Raw genomic sequence first — 21,595 nt, 5'->3', positions numbered from 1 at the left:
ATATAAAAAACGCATTAAAGTAATCGACTGAAACTTCACGAGTGGCTATAAAAAATAGTTATTGCAACAAAAAACAAATTTTCTGTGCAGGGGGGGGGGGGATATGTGAGAAATAATTCACAACCTTAAGGTATGACAAGGAATTACTTCTTTAAAAATGAATTTAAGACACGGCAAATACTTTGAATCTCTTATTTTTTTTTATCCTCTAATTTTCAAATACATTTGTCAATTGTATTTTGAAATTACATTTAGTGTTCTTATTTTCCACTTGCAATGCTGTTTAAAACGTGAAACCTTTTAAAATTTTAAATCTTTATCCTTTGTAGTCTGACACACGTGAACTTCTTCTGGTAAACTGGTTCAAAATCCCTTTCGTCATTTGGAGTAAGGGAGACCGGGGCAAGATGACGAGCCGGACAAGATGACGAATGTCTTAATTTTAACGTTTTAAACTAGGTAACTGCATCAACTGCATACTACTGGCTCTCCTATCCACTGTTCGTTCAGAATAGTATAGAGACGTTGAAATCGCCATATTTGTGTTAGTTCTGAAGCTCTGATTGGTTACCGTTGCCACGGTATAACTTTTATACATGTGTAAATAAGCTCCGCTACAGAAACATATAGGATATATCGTGTTTCTGTAGTATTTATGAGTAACTTAGTTTAAATACTACCTATTACCATGAATAAATGTGAATTAATCGCCTTTTTTATGGCAATGGAGAAGAATATGTTCAAGCAGGCAGTCTGGGGCAAGATAACGAGTTTGCTTATTGCCAGTATTGTTTCAGAATTCATTAAACTAACTATGTTGTCCATTTTATTAAATCCTGAAAGCGCATATTTGTCCGTGTGCTTGTCCACGCGACCTTGCAGTTCTCCTCTGGGGCTAAAGGACGCATTGAATCAAGGGAGGTATTGTTCAAAAGCGGGTGACCAGGGGCTATTTATAAACTGTAGTTGACCAAATGAGTGGTTGAACGGATTAAACCAAGCAAGGAATCTCCTGCTCTGTTGATTATTGGCAATCACAAATCTCGCATAGCCTTGTAGGCTATCTTATATTGCAGTTAAAAAACATTAACATGGTTGGGTTGCCATTCCACACATCGCATCGTCTCTAGCTCCGATGCGTCATTTTTCTGCCCATTAAAAACCTACTATAGTCAAGCATGTCACAACTTTATGTTCATTTATCTAGGACAAACTATCGCAGACAAAAATATTGGTGAGCTGTTGAGCACCGCTTACTTCAAAGCAGCTACAATTGGAAATGCCGATAAAGGGTTAAATGAATGAGGGATCGGGTCTCATAATTCTCTTGTTTTTAGCGCACTATGACGTTGTTGGCGATGAAACTGAGAATAATAGTGCTAATCCACAGACCTTGGGAGTAGAAAACCAACATATAAACCCACCAGACGAACCAGAAGTTATGGCAAATGCCGATTCCGATGCACCAAAGAAACCTGTTACTGTATCTGATTTCAATGCATTGCCTAAAGCAACACAATGCGAGAAAACAAAAATTTAAAAGCACAAAACTGAGTTCAAGCATTCTTACAAGCACACTCATAAAAGCAATGTCAGAACAAGGAGCAAAGTGCAAGAAAAAAAGGATTATTTAAAAAAAACCAGGCAAAATAAGCTCGTAAAGCTAAAAAGGGAGTAAAAAAAAAACCAGACCAAGTTCCTGTAGGCTCAAGTGTATACAATTCATGCCAAGCAATCCAGTTGCATAAACTTCTAAGATGCCCTGCTTGGAAAGTGGAATATTGTGACCCTCCAACAGAAGAATGGATCCAGAGCTGTAAAGCCAAGAGTGTGACATGAGGAATGTTCCAATCATGGAAAGGGCATTTTTATTTGCGTCTATTGTAAGCTGCCCAACTTAACACTTAAACGTAACGCTACAATGCATTACGCTTAATTTGATAGTAGGATGTAAAAACACAGTTATCATTTGTAAAACTAGGTAACATATTCAAAACATAAAATATTTTCAACCTTTTTCCACGTTGTCATCTCTCCCCCAGGTCAAAGTCATCTTGCCCCAGTACTGGGGCAAGATGACGATTTGTTAAGGTTATGAAAAAATAAAAATATCCTTCGTTATTTTTATTTGAAAAATTAAATAGTATTATATTTATTACTACAAAATACTACTCTAACAGCTCTGGTGAATTAATTTTACTATCCTTAAAAATAAATTAATAGACCACGAAAATTGTTAGCATAGTCATCTTGCCCCGGTCTCCCCTACCTCGCACTCGTTTTGTAAAATTAGGTAACTTCGTCAATTATTTTCCAATTTGATTAAAATATTTTATTTTCCACTCTAAAAAAAACCAAAACAAAACACATACACAAAAAACAATCTCTGAAAAATATCACAAAAAAAAAAAAAAAAAAAAAAAGCTGCACAAAAACAATCCACGTAAAAAAGCTCACAAAAAAAAGAAAGAAAAAAGAGAACTCAGTCAGAAACAGTTTTGAGTGCAATACATTAATAGTATTTTCATAAAAAATAACGTTAACAGTAAGAAATTGCCTTTAAACCAAGACTAAGGCTTTTACTGCTCATTGCCCCAGCTTCGCCTCAGTTGACGAGTTGAACATTGCTTCGGACTTTTGCTGGTGTGCTAACTTTAATTTAGCTACAAGTTTGTTGGTACCCTCAGTTTCAAAGCTATGGCATCTGTCTCCAGCTCGGCTATTGACTACCACAGATTGATGAGTCCATAAATTGGACGCTACTGCCGTCTTTGGTTGTCTTAAGCTAACTGTCAATATATTTCATGTAATTACAATTTCATTTTTTTCATTTTTTATTTTTATGGAGAAAGTTATGTATTAAAAAAAAAAAAAAAAAACGTGTTTTGCTGCCGTCAATTTACTTTTTTGAGTTTTTCTTCATACCGTGAATAAAAAAGTAAAAGCGTGATCTGTATTTAAATGAAAATATGTTAGAAGGTGTTTTGAGACTTAACTTGTAATCATTAGAATTTGAATGAATAAAAATTATGTTATTTTATTTATTTTTTTTCATAATAAATCTAGTAAGGATATAATATTTTTATTTTATTTCTACAAAATATTTTTTTAAAGAAAAGTTTGGAAATTTGTTAACTAAACTATATTATTTTGTGGATATCCGTGCTGTTTCTAAAGTAAAGTATTTATATATTCTTCGAATTACCTTAATTACGTTTTCTCGAATTTATTTGAGCATTTAAGGGAAAATTTCCAAAACAGATAAAACAGAAACGTGAAACAGCTACGCACTGAAAACTGACAAATGACACCCTCAGGAATAGCAAATTTTGGTCTTCTGAGAAAGTTGATTATCCTTTCCTGGAATGGCGCAATCAAAAAGTTTATTGCATTAATCTCTGCTGGCAAACTTTTTAAGATCAGCGGATTCTGTCGACTTTTTCTTACACTGGTGTTGATTCTTTTCATTGAAACTATGACAGGATGACAGAGAGCGGTTAGCTGTCCGTTATGAGGTACAATGCAATAAAAACAGCAGCTTTTTAAATTGGGTTATTTATGCATCTTTTGAGAAAATACTTATACTCAGTGATGAATGAGACATGATTCAAGACTCTATAAATAGAACGCAAAAACATAATATACACTAAAAAATTATACATGCATTAGAAATATATATAAATAAAACAAAGAATAACTGTGTACATATGTAGGTATGTTCTCTATACAAACCCAGTTTTTGTTTGATCTTCACCAAATATGGCAGGAAAGTACTTGGGTACCCGAGAAGGAACGTAAAGGGGTTTTCAAACGCAAAAAAAGTACCGAACCTTTCGAATTTTAAATTTAGGGCCCGAAAATTTAAAAGCATTTTTAAGCCTAATGGAATAGAATTTCATATCGGAAAATTGTCGTTTGCGCGATCTCATTTTAACTTAGCGGGAAAACCATTTAGAAGTTTGACAATTTTTTTTCCTCGACTGTGGACTTAACAAAATTTTGTTTAATTTGTTTTGTGGTAAAAATATCCCCATTTGACTATTATTTGACGATTTATCTTCTTTCCTTTTTTTTGTATTGCTAGCAAAAGATAATCAGAACGGTTGCGTTTAACTTATTCGGGAATTTTTGATTTACCATTATCTTTCTTTGAGAATAATTATTTTAACGGGATTATTTTCTCTCTCATTAAAGCCTGATTGTTAAACTTGAGTCACTTGACATAACTTTAATTTTTGAGGTAGACCGTGCAAAGCCAGGCAATGCTACTAGTGATGAATAAAAAATTATATACAAAAATACATCAGGAAAAACCTCGCCTTTGCGACGAGAATCCAAGGTTGGAAAAATGAGCCAGGCACAATTTCCCAATCCCTATTTGTTAGTTTTCAATTCCAAAACGAAAAGTTATTGCTTGGATAATAATAAGCAAAATGTAAAGAGTCAACTTTAAAAAATAAAAAAAATAAAGTAGTTTAACAGCTTCTAATCATTTAACAATTGAGTAAAGGTCATGTCCGGTATATGCCGGACGGCAGGTTTGAAGATATTTCTGAGAATACTTGTTAAAGCTGTAACATATATCATTTAAAATCATAAGTTAAGGATGTGTACATGACGTTGTATTTAATAAATAAGTATTATCGAAACAATTTATGCAAACTTCTTTCGGTTATTTCTTATCAGCCACTCATATTATTTATCAAGTAGATTTTTCTCGATGATCGAGTTTTCTATCTCTTTCTCAGCATCAATAATTCATATACCAATTTAGATTGAATGTAGAAAGGCAAACTATTTTATATCTATTGGATAAACGAAATCCTCATATTTCTTCATCGAACTGTGATGTCATTTGAACATAATGTTTAGCAAATTTTGTTTCAAAAGTGCCCATAAAATTTTATCCCAAATATGAAATTCTTGTAAGATATCATCTCCTTTTGTCTTTTTTTTATTGTTTTATCGTCTGTGAAATATTCTGTATTTTTAGTTTGTGTTGGAAAAAGGGGGAGGGGGTTCATATTTTCTTCTCTTTTAAATGGGGTTATGAAGGCCGAGCCGCTAAAATAAAGGTTGAAAGATTTATGGTTGCATTTTATTTAAATTTACTTTGTTTGAGTTATATTTGTGTATGCTTTAGACTATAACGTGCGTTACAAATAGTTTTATTATTCAAAAAACATGAATTAAAATTGTCATTGTTGCTTGTCATCAAGAGTAGAGATTCTTTTAGTTCATTCAATTTCCGATCTCCACCACTCATGAAAGATATTTTTCCATACGTCACAGTTGCTAAAATCACGTTGTGTAAGAACTAAACTATATTTATTTGAATTAAAAATATGAAATAAAAATAAAATTTTCATACATTTAATGAAAACTTCATTAAAATAGTAATAGGTGTGACAATGTATATATTATAATATATTTAGGTGAAATAATTTAGCAGCTGTACAGAACAGTGGTTTTACGAATGTTAGAAAATGTAAAAATTTTGAAATGGCAAAAAGCAATTTTTTTTGACTTGAAAACACTTAATGAAATAAATAAATAAAGAGGTTGATTTAAATTTTTTTTTTTTTTAAACAGGGTTTAAGTTTTCATTTTGTAAAGAATCTCTAAAGGTTTTATCGATTCGCCCTCATGTTAAACGGACAATGCATCCCCCATTTTCAAGTTAAGAGCTGTAAGTTAAACGAATTTACTGAACCGCCGTTGAAATCGCATTACGAAAAATGGGTAATGGTGCCTACATAATTTGTTTCCTTTCTTTAAGAATGCCGAAGCGGAATTCCTTTCTACATTTTTGGAAAAGTTTTGTATATACTTTTTATTTTGTATTTGAAGTTAAAAAAATTCGATTGTGTTTTGTATATCTTAAATAAATGGATGTACAAATAATATAATGCGATGTTTCTACGGAAATAGAAGTGAAACGCATAACTTGTTTCTGAACAAACACCAAATACTGCAGTCTATTTTCTTTCTTTAAAAATGTAGACGACGCAATAGTTTACTTTTAGGCTCATTCCACATTTTTTTCAGTCTATTGAGGTTGATGTTCTGATGACACTAATAATCTCATGACTGATGATGTCATTTTAAGAATAATTGTATACCATTAATTATCATTACTTATTAAATTTAAGAGTAATCTAATTTTTGTCTAACAGCACGAAAGTTTGTATCCAACTTGTGCAGCAAGTATATTTTTTTTTAGGCGAGGTATGGTACATACCACTTCTTATGATACTACAGAGTGTGTCACAATTCTTTCCGGAGTTGGGAAGGCTTATCAAAGCAAACATATTATTATTACAACAACAGCAACAACGGTGACTTTACTGAAAAAAGAACTTCTACAAGTGTTGTTTTACAAATGTTCGATGTGTGAACCTTTCGTGATGCGGCAGATATCAAGTCTAAAGTCTAATTCCTGTTTCACTCGCTGTAACATGTCACGATTAGTGTTATCAAATGCGGTTGTGATCCTTTGATATAAATCTAGTAAACAACGTGACATAAGGGGCAGGAACACATATTCTTTGATGCAACTCCATAAAAAATCGTTTGGAGGTCGGTCAGGTAAGGGAAGAAAGAAGGCACCATCTTGTTGGAAAGCGAACGACTATTCATCGTCACATGTTGCAGAGAGTGAAACAAGAGTTAGATTTTAGATTGATATCTGCTGCATTACAGAAGGTTAACACATCGAACATTCATGAAATAAAACATGTAGAATTTCTTTTAGTAAAGTTAGTGCTGCATTGGGTAATACGTTTGTTTTAATAAGCGTACCAACTCCAAAAGGAATTAGGACAGATTTGTTGTAGGATTGCCTATGGTACAAAACGAAGGATTCTGAATGTGTTTCAATCCAAAAATCTGACCTTTGTTTAGACCCCCTACACATGTTCCTGATGCTTTTAGGTGCAAACTGCTACTACTCATGCGTTGAAGCGAAAGTTAATACTAATAGAATATGGCATCGTGATGAAACAATGACATGCTCTTGACAAAAGGCGAATTTGGTATAAAGCATGGACTAAGTTTGAATCATATACTGGTTTACATACTGTTTTTTCTTAAATTTTGCTAAGAATCAGTACCCGAGAGATACGTCTACCTAGCATGGGTAGATCCGACTACCTTAGTGTCAGGTGCAAGCAGTGGCAGCTCTTGTCTGGTGCACCTACATTTCCACAAAACAGACCGGTGAAATATTTTTTATCGTTTTGTCCCCTTTGTCATATCTTTTGCTTCAGGTGTCTCACATAAAATATCGAATGTTGGTAATGGTAAACACTGCGTAGTTTGAGGTAGCTCTTTTATGTATACAAATTGAAACCTATGGGTTGCGTCAAATCATGATGAGTAACAATGAAATGAAATACACGATCATTTCGTCTTGAGAACATGTGGTGTGACTTTTTGCAGTAGACACAATAGTAAAAAAATAACGTTAAAGTAAGGGGTGCAGAATGCACGTTTATTAAAGGCATGTATTTACTGATCAGCTAGGAATGCGTCGTTCATGAACGAACAAGTGGAAAGGACAATCTCTTTAAATGAACGGTGCAGCACAATCTCCTTAAAAATTAACGGTCGTTCTTTTGAATAATGGTACTCAGCTAAAAATTCTCTCTTTCTTATTCAAATATCTTACTTTATTTTTTTTAAATGTCTATCGATGTAACATTCATTTATATTCGTGTAAAATGTATTTTTTTCTTTTCATTTGTGACCATGGAGACCTGGACTCGGAGATAAGATATTTTTATAAAGAAAAAATGCACTTTAACGTGAGATCATATTTTTTTTCCTTTAAAACTAAAAATGTTTTGTCGGATGGTTTTCGATTTTTTTGTGACGTCACGTAGGTTTAATTTTATTTTTGATTCAAATAAAATTTACTTATCCAATTTGTCACCATTTCGGAATCAAACCTGCAAATGGAAAACATATATGTCATATCTCGCTGTTACTCGGTCACCAAGAAATACCTTACAAACGAGCTGTTGTGTGCATAGCATAATTTCCTTTTACTCCAATTTAATGATAATAGTGCCTTTTGGAGTAAGCAAAGAAACTTTAAATATTTTTACCCAAGTTTGTGGAGAACTGAAGCAAAAAAAAAAGTTTTATAGAGATTAATTTTCCAAATATTGTATATTTTAATGTGATTCAATGGTTAAATCCCTTAATATCGCCAGTAGTGCCCGAAATGTAACTAGATTAAAAAATGAAAAAAAAAAAAAAAAAAACTCTCCAAATTTGTCACAAAGTTCTCGAGAAAACGTGGCGACCAAAAGCTTGGCGATATATCGCCAATTGTTTGCCAAATTATACCACCACTTGATTTTTCATTGAAATTAACAATGATTTCCCCCCAAAACGGTGTGAAAGAACCCCTTTGGAACACCTGAATGCAACCAAAAGAGAGGTGCACAACTAGACCCCACAAGGAGTCTACGTACTAAATTTCAACTTTCTTGGACATATCGTTTTTGAGTTATGCGAGATACATACGCACATACGCACATACATACGTACAAACATACTTCACAAGAAAACTCGTTGTAATTATTTCGAGAATCGTCAAAATGGATATTTCGGGTGTTTGTATGTTCTTAGGCATATATGCACGTGTGGTCGTGTTGAAAAAAAACTTCAATATACATTTGGGGGCAAGCAAAATGAAAATTAAGGCCGATTTTCGGTTGAAACTTTTTTTCGCGAATACAATACTTCCTTTACTTCGTAAGAGGAAGTTAAAAAGAACTAAAATTGCTTTATACATCTAAACTTCAATAAATTATTTTTTGGTTAATATTTTATTGCCACGTTTTCTTACTGTTAGGTAGTTCTATTACTTTTCCTAAAAAAAAAAGAAACAAAAGTTACGTTAGATGTACATCAAAAAGGAATAATTTTGAATGTAGGTGAGTAACTCTCGTAAAGAGATCACCTGGAATTTTTTTGAATGAAGGAAGATGTTCAAATAATCGAGTTTAGTGTACGGGTGAAAATTTGAACAATCCTCTGATGAACGGTTCACTAAAAACAACGGCATTGCTCATCTCTTGTCCAAACATTTTTGCAAATCAGAAATTCACTATGAAGCGCTTTAACGAACTGTCTAATAAGGTATGAATACAGGTGCTTTTAACTTTATTCAGAGTTAAACCTTTTTCGAGAGAAAATGAGGAGACTCATAATTTGTAAAACCTAAGTTAGTATAGTATGGGACTTCAAATTTGAAACGCTCATGAGCATGATCTTTCCGGACTTTGGAATTTTCCGGATTATGGATTCTAACTCAAAATATAGTGAAAACTGTCCTGTCATGCAGTATTTGTCTCGTGTTTCCTGTTTTTGCTTTTTTCGCACTAATTTCTTTTATTGTTTGATTAATCTGAATGAAAGTATACTTCATTATGCTAAAACATAACTCTGAGATAATTTGCAGCAACGTTGGTTCGCGGATATTGCGTTATATTATTATAAAATGCGGAAATCAATAGATAAATAATATTTTTACTAAAAATAATTTTGTACTTTTGTTCAATAGACTTTCTATTGCATATTTATGAGAATAAAAATAAATTATTGTTGACTGAAAGTGAATGTTAAAAGATTGCTGCACAATTACAGCAAAACTCTTACTTACGCATAAGATGTGGCACCGAGAAAACGTTTTTAAAAAAATGCTGAACTGACAGTTCTATGTTTTTAAAATATAATATCCGAACATTATGTATCTTAAACTTTGAAAACTGGGGGAAAATTTTTTTTTCAATTAAAAAAATATATATAGTTAAAAGAAAATGACTTGGATTCAGGATTTATCGGATTTTAGGATTCCGGAATTGAGATATCATACTGTACGTAAATAGAAGGAATTCCGCGTAATATAAAATAATTCTTATAAGCTAAAATTAAGTAGCACAGGAGTTGAGCTTGCTTGGGCTCTCACGCAAACGAATCTCTACTGTCTTCTGAATTTGAGTTTCTCATATAATTGAAAGTAATCATCAAGCTAAGATAAAATGAAATGTATTCAGCATGATTTCAAAGGAAAAATATAGCTGCAAAAAATATTATTAAAAAAATGTAATTAAAACGTTTATTGCGTTAAAAAAAGGAGAATGACACAACATAACAGAAATGTTACGCCAATATCATGAAAAATTACTTTAGTAGCTCAACGAATATTAAGAAATTATTTTAAATTCTTACTTCGTTTTTTAATAAAAAATTTAAAAAATTAATTTCCTGTGAAATAGTTCAAATTCTTAGCCGGAGAAGATTTCTTTTCTACAGTCTCTTGCTCAAAAAGTTAATTATCCCAGTAAATCGTTTTGGATTATTTTTATCCTCTAAGAAATTTAGATATTTTTAGTTTAACTTTTAATGTGATTGGTTTACTGGTTTTATTTAATTCAAATTTATAGCTTTAAAAGAAAAAATGCACAAAAATAATAATAACCAGAAAAAGTCAAGAAAAATAGAATTCATCAAAACTTTTGCAGAATTCTTTTCCTTGTTAGGTCCCTATCGACGGATACATTTGTAGTCTTCCCATTAAAAAAAATACGTATTTAAATAAATTAAAGCGTTAAAAGTAAATCTGCAAGCAAATGAATGAAAAACATGAAAAACAAACCCAATAAATATAATGTTTTAAAATATTAATATTTATAATGTATTTAACCCCGTATTAATGTTGGGTTTAATGTATAACCTTTGTTATAATGTATATAACCCCGATATATATAATTTTTAAAATATAAGTTTTTAGTAGAGTTGTGGAGGGGGAAAATGAGTATCTGTACCCGAGACAACAGACTCAGTGAGGGAAAACGAGCTTTCATCGAATAAACTACACTTTATTTTCATAGACATTTGTTTGAACTATTTCAAAACTTGTGCATCGGTGTTTCCAAAAAAAAAATTAAAAGCTTTTTAGAAAAAACTAGCATTAAAAAGCACATTGAAATATCGAAAACGTAATATAAGTTCTGACTTTAATTTTTGTATTTTCGTAAAAGAATAAAACACGTTTTTAGTAAAAAAGAAGCATTTTCTATGCATGAACTTAGCACTGAAAAACTTGATTCTTAACCGATTGATTTATTCATTCAGTTAGCTGAAACTGTTTTATTTTTAGCACCCAATTAATAGCAGCAAATAATTATGATGAGTGACATAAATGGTCATTGACAAGTAATTTTGTAGTTTTTGATTATTAGCTTTTTAAGTATTTTGTTGTTCATACTTCATTAGCTACTATAAAATTGTAAAATAATGTTCTTGTGCAATAACGTGTTATAATTTCAGTACTTTTTGACAATTTGATTGTGTTATTTGTTTTTGTTGTACCAAAGTATTAATGTTTTGAAACTTGTTTTTGCACCTATTCAAAACCCACGATTTACCACATGACTCATTTTTATTTTAGATTCGTTCTGCAATTCATCTCTCTTATTTGCACGTGTAACAAACTTAAAGAATATACTTGAATTTGGAATGATCATCTCAAGATAACATTAATAAGTGTTATGTACTAAATAACTGAATGGGGTTGTTTCCTTCAGTCAAAAGTAGTACTTTTAGTCACTGAAATTGATAGAACAAGCAAAGAAAATAACGTAGGCCCAGAAAATTCTTTTATTTTCCCAACAGTTATTTTTTAATTAATTTTTTAAAAATGTCAGATTTTGCAAACAAGGCGTGGTCTTGATGACGTCACAAATGATGCTCTTTGGCGCATTTATTACCGCGTTTTCCACGTTATGGTAATCAACAAGCGAATTAAAATTGCGCTCTACGCTTGCTATCAACCATATCGTTGCCAATACATGTGAGTAAAGAAGGGAATTAAATATTTTGCTCCATGAATGGCAACACAGAATGGCATTTCATCATTTGTGATGTCATCAGCAAGAAAATGTAAACAATGAACGTGCTCCGATTTAAGTTTTTTTTTTAAATATTAAACTTAAACAAATTATTTAAAAAATGGCTAGATCCTATGTTTTTAAACATGTTCTTTCGGAAAAAGATACTTTTAAAATTTTGGAAACGACCCCATTATAATTCATTGAAATTTGAAGAACGAGTTTACAATTATTTTAATGTAAGGTGTTTTTTTTCTTTGCATAAAAAGAGTGTGGTTTGGTGTTTGATATTGTTTTACCTATAAAAAGGGTAAAGAAAAACATCTCAGAGATTGAATCAATTGAGAGAAAATGTAGCTCTTGTTAGAAGAAATGTTAATGCAAGAGAAAGAAGCCTTGTTTTGTTTTGGACGAACTGACAAAGCAGAGCAGTGATACAAAAGTAAGTTTTCTTAAGTAGCAGTGTACTTCTGTTGCAGGTTTTTTTTTTTTTTTGTTAACAATTAATACAGTATCTTAAATATTGTTTAACGCTTTAGCAGCCAAACAGGGGAATGTGGGGCAAAGTGAAATAACGGGGAAAAGTGAAATGGTTAAATATTTACTCTGCTTTTTTGCGCCACCTATCTATTAAGATTTTAACCATGTAGTAACGCATGTAGTACATTCCAGTCAAGAAAAACGTACCTCTCAAAATCAAAGAATATGATAACATAAGAAATTTTCGAAAATTTATACTCGAATTGTAAAATTTCGCTGTAAGTCAAAAATTAATTTAGTTATAAATAAATCATAAAGTTCTTGCTATTTGAAGTATTAATTGAGACCTACTAATATTCGGTTCAGTATTTATTTAGTTAATATTTAGCTTTTTTTTTTGTATTTTAAATATTTTGATTACAATTATTCAAGTGCAATGGGGGCAAAGTGAAAAAATTCATTTCGTTTACTTGTTCAATCATTTACTAAATCACTTATGGATCATTTACTAATTAATTTATTTAATTTCTTTTATTTAATAATTCACTTATTTATTTATTCATTTATTATTTTATTTACATTCATATATTCTCATGTATTGATTAATTAATTATTTATTATTTATTTGTTTCATTAGCTTTTCATTCATTCATCCATCCTTTTATTTCCTAATTATTTGATCAGAAATATATTTTACATCCGAATAAAAAATATGCCTAGAGAAAATATTTTATTTCTCACTTCGTCCCATAAAAGAAAGTGAAATTTTTCAACTCTTTTTTAAAGGCAAATTTACAGCAAAAAAAAAAAAAAATGCTTCAATGCAAGTTTTATTACAAAAAACACTTTTCTTTTCCATATATGGTAATTTTAAAAGCTAATTTCTAATTTCTACTAAGAGCTTAATAGCCACAATTATAATTATACTGAGCCACATTACGCTCGTGATCTGCATGTTGCATATGCAGCATATGAAGATGTCCTGGTGTAGGATATGCAGTTTATATTTTACTGTCTTGACTTTTATCTATCCTCTTTCCTTAATCATGCACTCTCTTGTTGCTGTTGCTTGATGTACATACAATGATTAGGGGATGTTATTAGATTTGTATACTTAATCCTTTAAATAACAGACCGATAACACGTTAGCAAACTGGACGATTCAGTTCAATTGAAATTCACTTAATCTGCGTTGAAATTTATTTATTTTTCATTTTATATTTCAACTTAAGAAATAACCTGCTCATTAGCTGTCACAGGCCTGAAAATAAATTTTGAACATTTAATGAAACTTCTTTTCTTGGGAGAGGTAGTTTGACATCTTAGTGAGCCATGAAAGATTAATGATACTGAGTTTTGTTGCAAAAAGAAAGTTTCTTCTTATCCTCTTAACAGGTGGATGTTTGTTTCTAGTTCTGAGATTTACATATCAACTCCCGCGAGCAGTAATTTGTTTTGTTTATTGAGAATAATTTATTAGTTATAAAGTTTTTGTTGTTTCAGGGAAAATAATTTTAAAGACTAGAAATATTTCTAGAATGTTTGGAATTCTTTTCCACCTGTTTATTTATTTACGTCATTCGTAATAAAACAGTGAGAAGGTTTTCCTGCGTGATTTTGAATGAAATAAAATGGAACTATTGTAAGCAAGTTCAAGTGTCAGTTTCGTTCAACGTATTTGACTCCCTCCCCTACCCCCTTTGACATAAAGTGGGGAGTGAATCATCTTACCAGAAGAATTTAATGCTAGGAAGATCGATATTCCGTTGTATCTAGAGCGGGCGGAAATGATCAAAATGACCGTTCGCTAAAGGGAACTGTGAATCAAGTCGAACTCGCTTATAACGAGGGAAAAGAGACCGCGATACTTTCTCGTAATAACCGAGTCCTCGTAAAAATAGAGTTCGTGAAAAAACTTATAAAAATTCATCATCGTTGCTTTTTAACTCCTTTTTACTTCCTTTTACAAAAAAGAAAGTATTCGCGAAAAAATTTTCACTCAAAAATCGGCCATAACTTCCATTTTGCTCACCCTCGAATGAATGTTGAGCTTTTATTTCAACCCGACCATACGTCGATATATGCCTAGGAACGTACAGACACCCGAAATATCCATTTTGACGATCCTTGTGTTAATTACAACGAGTTTTCTCGTGACGTCTGTATGTACCTATGTATATGCGTATGTGTGTATGTATGTCGCATAACTCAATTTAGTACTTCGACTCCTAGTGGGGTCGAGTTGTGCACCTTCCTTTTTGGTTGCATTCGGATGTTCCAAAGGGAATCTTTTGCCCTTTTTTGGGGGGAAATCATTGTTAATTTCGATGTAAACTCAAGTGGTGTTATAATTTGGCGGACAGTTGGCAATATATCGCCAGTCTTTTGGTCACCAAGTTTTGTCGCCAACTTGGCGACAAATTTGGCGATTTCGTTTTTAATGTTTTTTTTTTTAAATGTGGTTTCGATTTGGCCACTGTTAGTGATATTTAAAGAGTAAACTCAGAATCACATTAAAACTGCCAATAATGAGAAAATGATATTAAATCGAAGTAAAAGGAAGTCATGTGATGCACACATCAGCTCGTTTCATCTTTGTTCAAAACCAAATAAGTTGGTTACTTTACTTTGAACTGTCGGAATGTACTTTTTTAATGTCATTGTTTTTGAGGAATGCTCATATTCACAGGTATATACTTTTAATATGTTGCTTTATTCCACAAATTTAAAAATCTGCTGTCATCGCTTGTTCTCTGGATTTATGATTTAACACTAACTTTAATCGAATGTGAAATGTTAAAGAACATTTACAGAAAAAAAAAAAGCTGACTCGGAAGTCAATAGAAATTATAGGAATCACAAAAATATTGCTCACTTTAAGCGGGGTTTGCTCGTTAAAAGCGAGTTATGCTCTCGTAGACTTAACACCGTGCCAACCAAGTATTTCTGATTTCCTCGCTAAATCCTGGTTCTTGTTAAATCAGGGCTCCTTATAAGCGAGTTCGACTGTACTGTGTGAAATTGCATATAAGCAGAAACGACGTTTTAAGTTAATTCGAACATAAATTATAAATTATACCCGTTTGAATTGGAATATACATCTAAAACAAGTACAGAGTACATTTCAAACGTATTTCACGTGTGCTCAAGTAAATTCAAGGTGAAGAAATGTGACTTAACCCCGTGGGAAAAAAGGAAAAATGGGGAAAAAACCCTTTGAACAAGCGAATATTTCTCTCAAAAAACATGTGATTGATGGTCACGCACCTTAAATCAGGGCTATTTTTGCCTTACGTATGGAATAATCCAATTTTATCAAAAGTAACCCCCTGTCATTTTGACCGTTGTTGGCCGTTCCACGTATATTTAAAATTTGAATAATAGCTATAAGATAAATGGATGAATGATTTTATGGAAGATATTTAGTTACTTTGTTGTTAAATTCAAAGTTATACTAAAGTTTTAAACTTTTTCATGATTAAAACTGCTCTTTAAAAGTTTCTCCTTTTTATTGGGAAAACCCCCACAAATTGTACAACTTTCAACTACTCCTGTCCATGAACTGGTTTGTTTGCAATTCTCAACCTGAAAAATATTCTAATAAAGCTCATTTATACTAATTATTTTACAGTAATTTTCATATAATAATGATCACCGAAAATGTTCTTTTCTAATTGATGGTTTTCCGTTGTTTTCAAATATATATGTTATTTAGTAACTCGAAGGAAATACGTTTTCGTCCCTCACATATATGTGTTCCCTGTTATTTCTTGAAAACGTGTATTTCACAAAGATTTTAAGTAATTTTGCGTGGAGAAGATGAATCTGATATCTTTTGCCGTGTCGTCATTTATCAAACAGAAATCTATACAAATAGCTTTCACTATCTCTTCGCAAACCCCACATATCAATAATTCATGTATCTATTTTCACGCTGCGTCAAGAGTTGACAATTTAATGGATAGCCTACAGTAAAACTGATATTTATTCCCTTCTCATAGCGACTTCATTTAAATAGGAGATTTTATCCGCATCCACTTCAAGAAAATGTGTGGAAATATTTATTAAAAAAATCAATAAAAGTTTGTTCCGTTGATTTTTCCTTGTTTTGGCGGTATACTTTTTGTCAGTTCTTTATCCTTCACTTTTTAGTTTTAGTTTTTAAAAATGGACGGGTCTAAGTCAAATAGTTTGCATCTTATCAGCGAATTTTGTCTAAAATATAGTGAAATTAATCTTGCCCTCTCAAACTAAAGAATTAGCATCAGAATTCGCCATGTTTTTTTGATACAAAATACCATTAAATGTTCGGTAAACAAACTAATGCTAGCGATGAAATTTTTTTTTTTTCACATTTTATTTCTTGAGCATGCATGCGTTATAATGGGGTCGTTTCTGAAATTGTACAAATATTTTTTTTTCTAAAAGAGCATGTTTAAAAACATAGGATTTTACAATTTAAAAAATAATTTGACAAAGTTTAATATTTTTGACAAATATTTTAATCAATGCGCAGATTCAATTTCATTTTTTACGCTTCTGCTCATGACATCACAAGTGATGAAAGGCCATACACAGATGCTATTAGCGCAAAGCGCAATATTTAATTCGCTTATTTACTCACATGAACTGGCAACGATATGGTTGATAGCAAGCGTAGAGCGAAATATTAAATTCACTTCTTTATTATCATGATCTGGAAAAGCGGCAGACAGCAAGCGTAAGTATTCAGCACGCCAGTGGATTGCGTGCCAAAGTTCATCACTTGTAACGTTATAAAAACCAAGCCTTATTTGAAAACATCGGACATTTTAAAAAATTAATTAAAAATCAAGCGTTTTGAAAATAAAAGTGTTTTCTCCTCCATGTTATTATTATTATTATTATTATTATTTTGCTCATCTATCAACTTCAGTGACTAAAAGTAGTACTTTTGACTGATGGAAAAAAACCCATTGATAAGAAAAAGTCAAAACGGGCAGTCCTCTTATTAAAATTTATAGCAATACTAGAATCAATTCAGACTCGGGTAGATATCTTTCAAATGCAAGATATTAGACTGGTTGAATATATAATATTTTATAGGATGTCCTAGAACTGCTATAAGAGAGAAGTAATGTGAGCATTGTGTCCTTACCCCGCTTTTCTGAAGTTGGTATGCGGTATACATAACACATTTATTAAATTCTCAAGTTGGTTGAATTAACTAGTTGATTTGGTTTTAATATGTCGAATATAGAAAGTTATAGCGAATAAAATCAGTGACAGAAGATAACAGTTGTTCTCCAACTATCTATTACTTAAATTCTATGGCGAAAATATGAAATATTGGAAACTAAAGTTAAAAAAGAAACATTATTTGTGGTTATATGCAAATATTTGAAATCATATGTTATGAAATAAGAGTAGAATCACTGTAGCTGAAAAATGTAACTATTCTTTTGATAGCTAGATTACGGACGCATATTGTGAATTTAATTTCAATTCACATAAAGTTTTACAAAAATGTTTTTGAGACGTTGGATTTATTGGGTATTCCATACTTTCGAGAATTTGTAATTAGAAGACGATGCAGATTCTACACCTAATTATCCTGAAATTAGACCTTTTTTATGATCATTTACATTAGTTTATGCGTAGTTATTTCAGTTTTCATTAGATTTTCTAATAGATTTCCACAGAAGCCTAGATTGTTTCCGCAATAACGATATTTAACTATTGTCGTTGTCCAATTTCCATTTTTCTGCAAATACTTTCTACGTGCAAACAATTTCTACTTCGAATTTATATCTGTACCTGAGATCCAGGACGACATAAGACACCTTATGATAATTTTACAGGAAATAGGAAAAACGTTTTTTCTGACTAAAAGATTTTTTAAAAAGAAATTGGCTCGATGCAGAATAGGCTTCTACATACAATGCACTAATTAACGGAAAATCACAATTTTCGGCCTTACGTCCTTCTGGTTCTGAGGTACAGATATTACCATCTTAAAGTACAAATGGCGCCAAAAGAAATACCACTCTGAGTTAAGAATTTTTCTGCAATATTATGCACACAAATCCATCTTCCCGACCTTTTTTAAAGAAACTTAATCAAAAAGATGATTATAAATATTCTAATTTATGTTTTGCTAGTTAAACACAAAGCAATCTTCAATGTTATAACAAACCTTTCAGAGGATGTTCATTTCTATTCCGTACACAACATAATATACTTATAAACTCAAAAAAAATTAATGAAATTGCATTCCCTTACTAACAAGAGTCAGCATTTTTCTGATGGAGGGACACAAATTAGATAGGGTTTGTTTACAGTGATCAAAAAGTTTATTTATACTTCTTGTGAATCTTCATATATATAAAAGCGAATTCACTAATTGAGTAACGCTGACGTCATCAACAAAGAAACTCCTGCCATAGCATGATGATTTGATAATATGTTTTGGTATTGTTTTTCATGCAGGGAAATAATTTATTGTTACAAGGCTGAACTGGATCCGGTAACTTATCTATTTTACTGGTATTTCTGTTAAGACTGTAACTTTGGGAGAGGGAAGAAACGAAAAATTAATCAACTTATGAACGCTATCTACTGGCGTTAAGGGTTAATCCACTGGAGTTAGGGTTAAAATTTCAACTATCAAAATATCATCAAACAGGCAATTGCTTCGCTGAACTGTAGAAGCAATTTTCACTCGTTATACCTTGACAGGCGATTTTCCAGTAGATTAAATAAACTTGCAAAAACTTTTGTTTGATTCCAAAGTTTAATTGAGGTATTACTTTGGGGTTTTAATTACATTAATTATAATTACATTAGTTATAATTAATGTAATTATTAAACGCTTATTCAGTACTAACAATAGGGAAATGATGGAAAATTGTTTGTTTTTTGAGCAATCACGATTGCTTATTGTTCTCACTTGACTGTTTTGATGTCCTATCATTTTATTTTCCCACCGCCACCCACTTCAGCATCACCGTCGACCGGGTCCTCACGATGCTGCTCTCATAGCGAAAACCGTCTCCAGGTTGCATCCATGTCCTACACACACGCGCATACATACACAACTACACACTCACGCACGCACGCACGCACACACACAAACACATACACCTACACACACATACACAAACACATACACACAACTATCCACACATTCATGCCTGCACACAGACACAAACACATATGCCTACACACACATACACATACCCCCTCCACACACACATTCATATACACAACTACCTACACACTTATGCCAGCACACATACACAAACACACATGCCTACACACACATACACATACCCCTACACACAAACACACATTCCCCCACACACAAACACACACGCCTACATACCTACACTCTTGATTGCGAAAAACATAATTTGAATTCAAGATGTCAAAATTAAAATTATTATTTTTTTTTAAGCGGAAACCAAATAAGCAAGCTTCTTTACTAATAATAAAGCTGAAAGTCCCACTGTCTGGATCTCTGACGCGCGTAGCGCCTAAACCCTTTTGCCAATTTTTATGAAATTTGGCACAAAATTCGTTTGTAGCATGGGGGTGTACACCTCGAAGCGATTTTTCGAAAATTCAATTTTCTTCTTTTTCGATTCCAGTTTTAAGAACATTTTACCGAGCAAAATTATCATAACGTGGACGAGTAAATTACCAAATTATCATAACGTGGAACCATAACATGGGCGAGCAAATTGGCGAGAAACTCCTCATACATTATTTGTGAGTATACAGGCGAACCGAATGACCTTTTAATTTTCTACTATGGGTAAAGCCTACCAGTAGTGTACAATAAAGTTAAGTACTACAGATGACAAAAAAAAGAAAAAGAAAAAACTGAAATAAAATATTGTAGTTGCTAGACTTTTACCTGCCCACGGTCTGTATAGTCGTTGAAACTTTTCTTTTCAACTAATAATTTACAAATGAGTTTCATTCTTAGTAAAATAATTTCTAAATACGAATAATGCATTCTTTCATGCGCGGATTTCCGCATTTATATATTGTAATATTTAAATGTTATTTCTAATTTAGATTTTATAAGTTTTTTTGCGTTACTTGTTTTCTTCACTTCGATTTCATCATTGAAGGATTTATTGAAAGTTACTTTAAATTTTATTCCTCGCAATTATGACTTCGCAAAAAACTCAATTGTGTCCGAAAACAGAAGGTAAAATATTTATTATTATTATTATTTTCATTTTATTAACAGACAAAGTTATGAAAAATAGAAAGTATTTTTAAATGAGAAATCTGAACAAGAAGAAACTAAATGGAATATTCAGAATTTTTTCATTCACTAACAGAATTTGAGATTTCATAGTTCTGGGGAAACTTTTTACCTTGTTACTTCATGATACGAATTTTAAATACGTTTAAAGCTACCTAAAATATTTGATTTGGGAATACTATGTCATTTAAAGCAAACGTATGCAATAGATGTAAAAGTTTAAGGTTTAGATGTATCTTGTTTTTTGTATGTTTACGAATTTTCGCGATTTATGATGTAAATTACTTTTTGGAACTTGTTTACAAATTTTCACGGTTAATGATTTAAATTACTTTCTGGATCTTGTTTTTAATTTTCAATGTGTGTTTTTGAAACATTACAGATACATTAGAGTAAATGAAAATTGGTTTTTATTTTCAATGTGCATTTTTGAAACATTACAGATACATTAGAGTAAATGAAAATTGGTTTTATTTTTTTCTATAAATGTGACGATTTTATTTGAATAAAACAAAAAATACTAGTTAACAAAACTATTCACTTTTGTGTACTCATAGTTGCGTGTTTTAAAACGAACACAAAAACGCTTTGCAAATGCAAGTAGTTATATAATCAACTTAAGTTCAAGTAAAATTTGAAAATTGTTTGAAACTTATGAATAAGAAAAAAATTATAGTTATATTATTGCTTAAGTAAAGACTATATTTAAAACTAGTATGTTGTGGCCATCACGAAACTTTCTTCTATATCTTTCTTGTGAATTCTGATCAATCCCTATGCTTGAAAAGAATGCAATATTCCCAGCAAAAAAAAAAAAAAAAAAAAAAACTTGACGACCGTCCGAATTCCTGAATTCCCGCAAAAGCAAAGCAAAGAACGACTTGAAAGTTATTTTAAAAGCCTTGCTTGAAATAATTAGATGTTTTATTTGTTAACAAACATAAAATGGCAACAG

This window comes from Uloborus diversus, chromosome 5 (assembly GCF_026930045.1).
Source record: "Uloborus diversus isolate 005 chromosome 5, Udiv.v.3.1, whole genome shotgun sequence".
Taxonomy (NCBI): Eukaryota; Metazoa; Arthropoda; class Arachnida; order Araneae; family Uloboridae; genus Uloborus; species Uloborus diversus.
The sequence above is the reverse complement of the archived record's forward strand: the minus strand, read 5'-3'. Positions refer to the sequence as shown.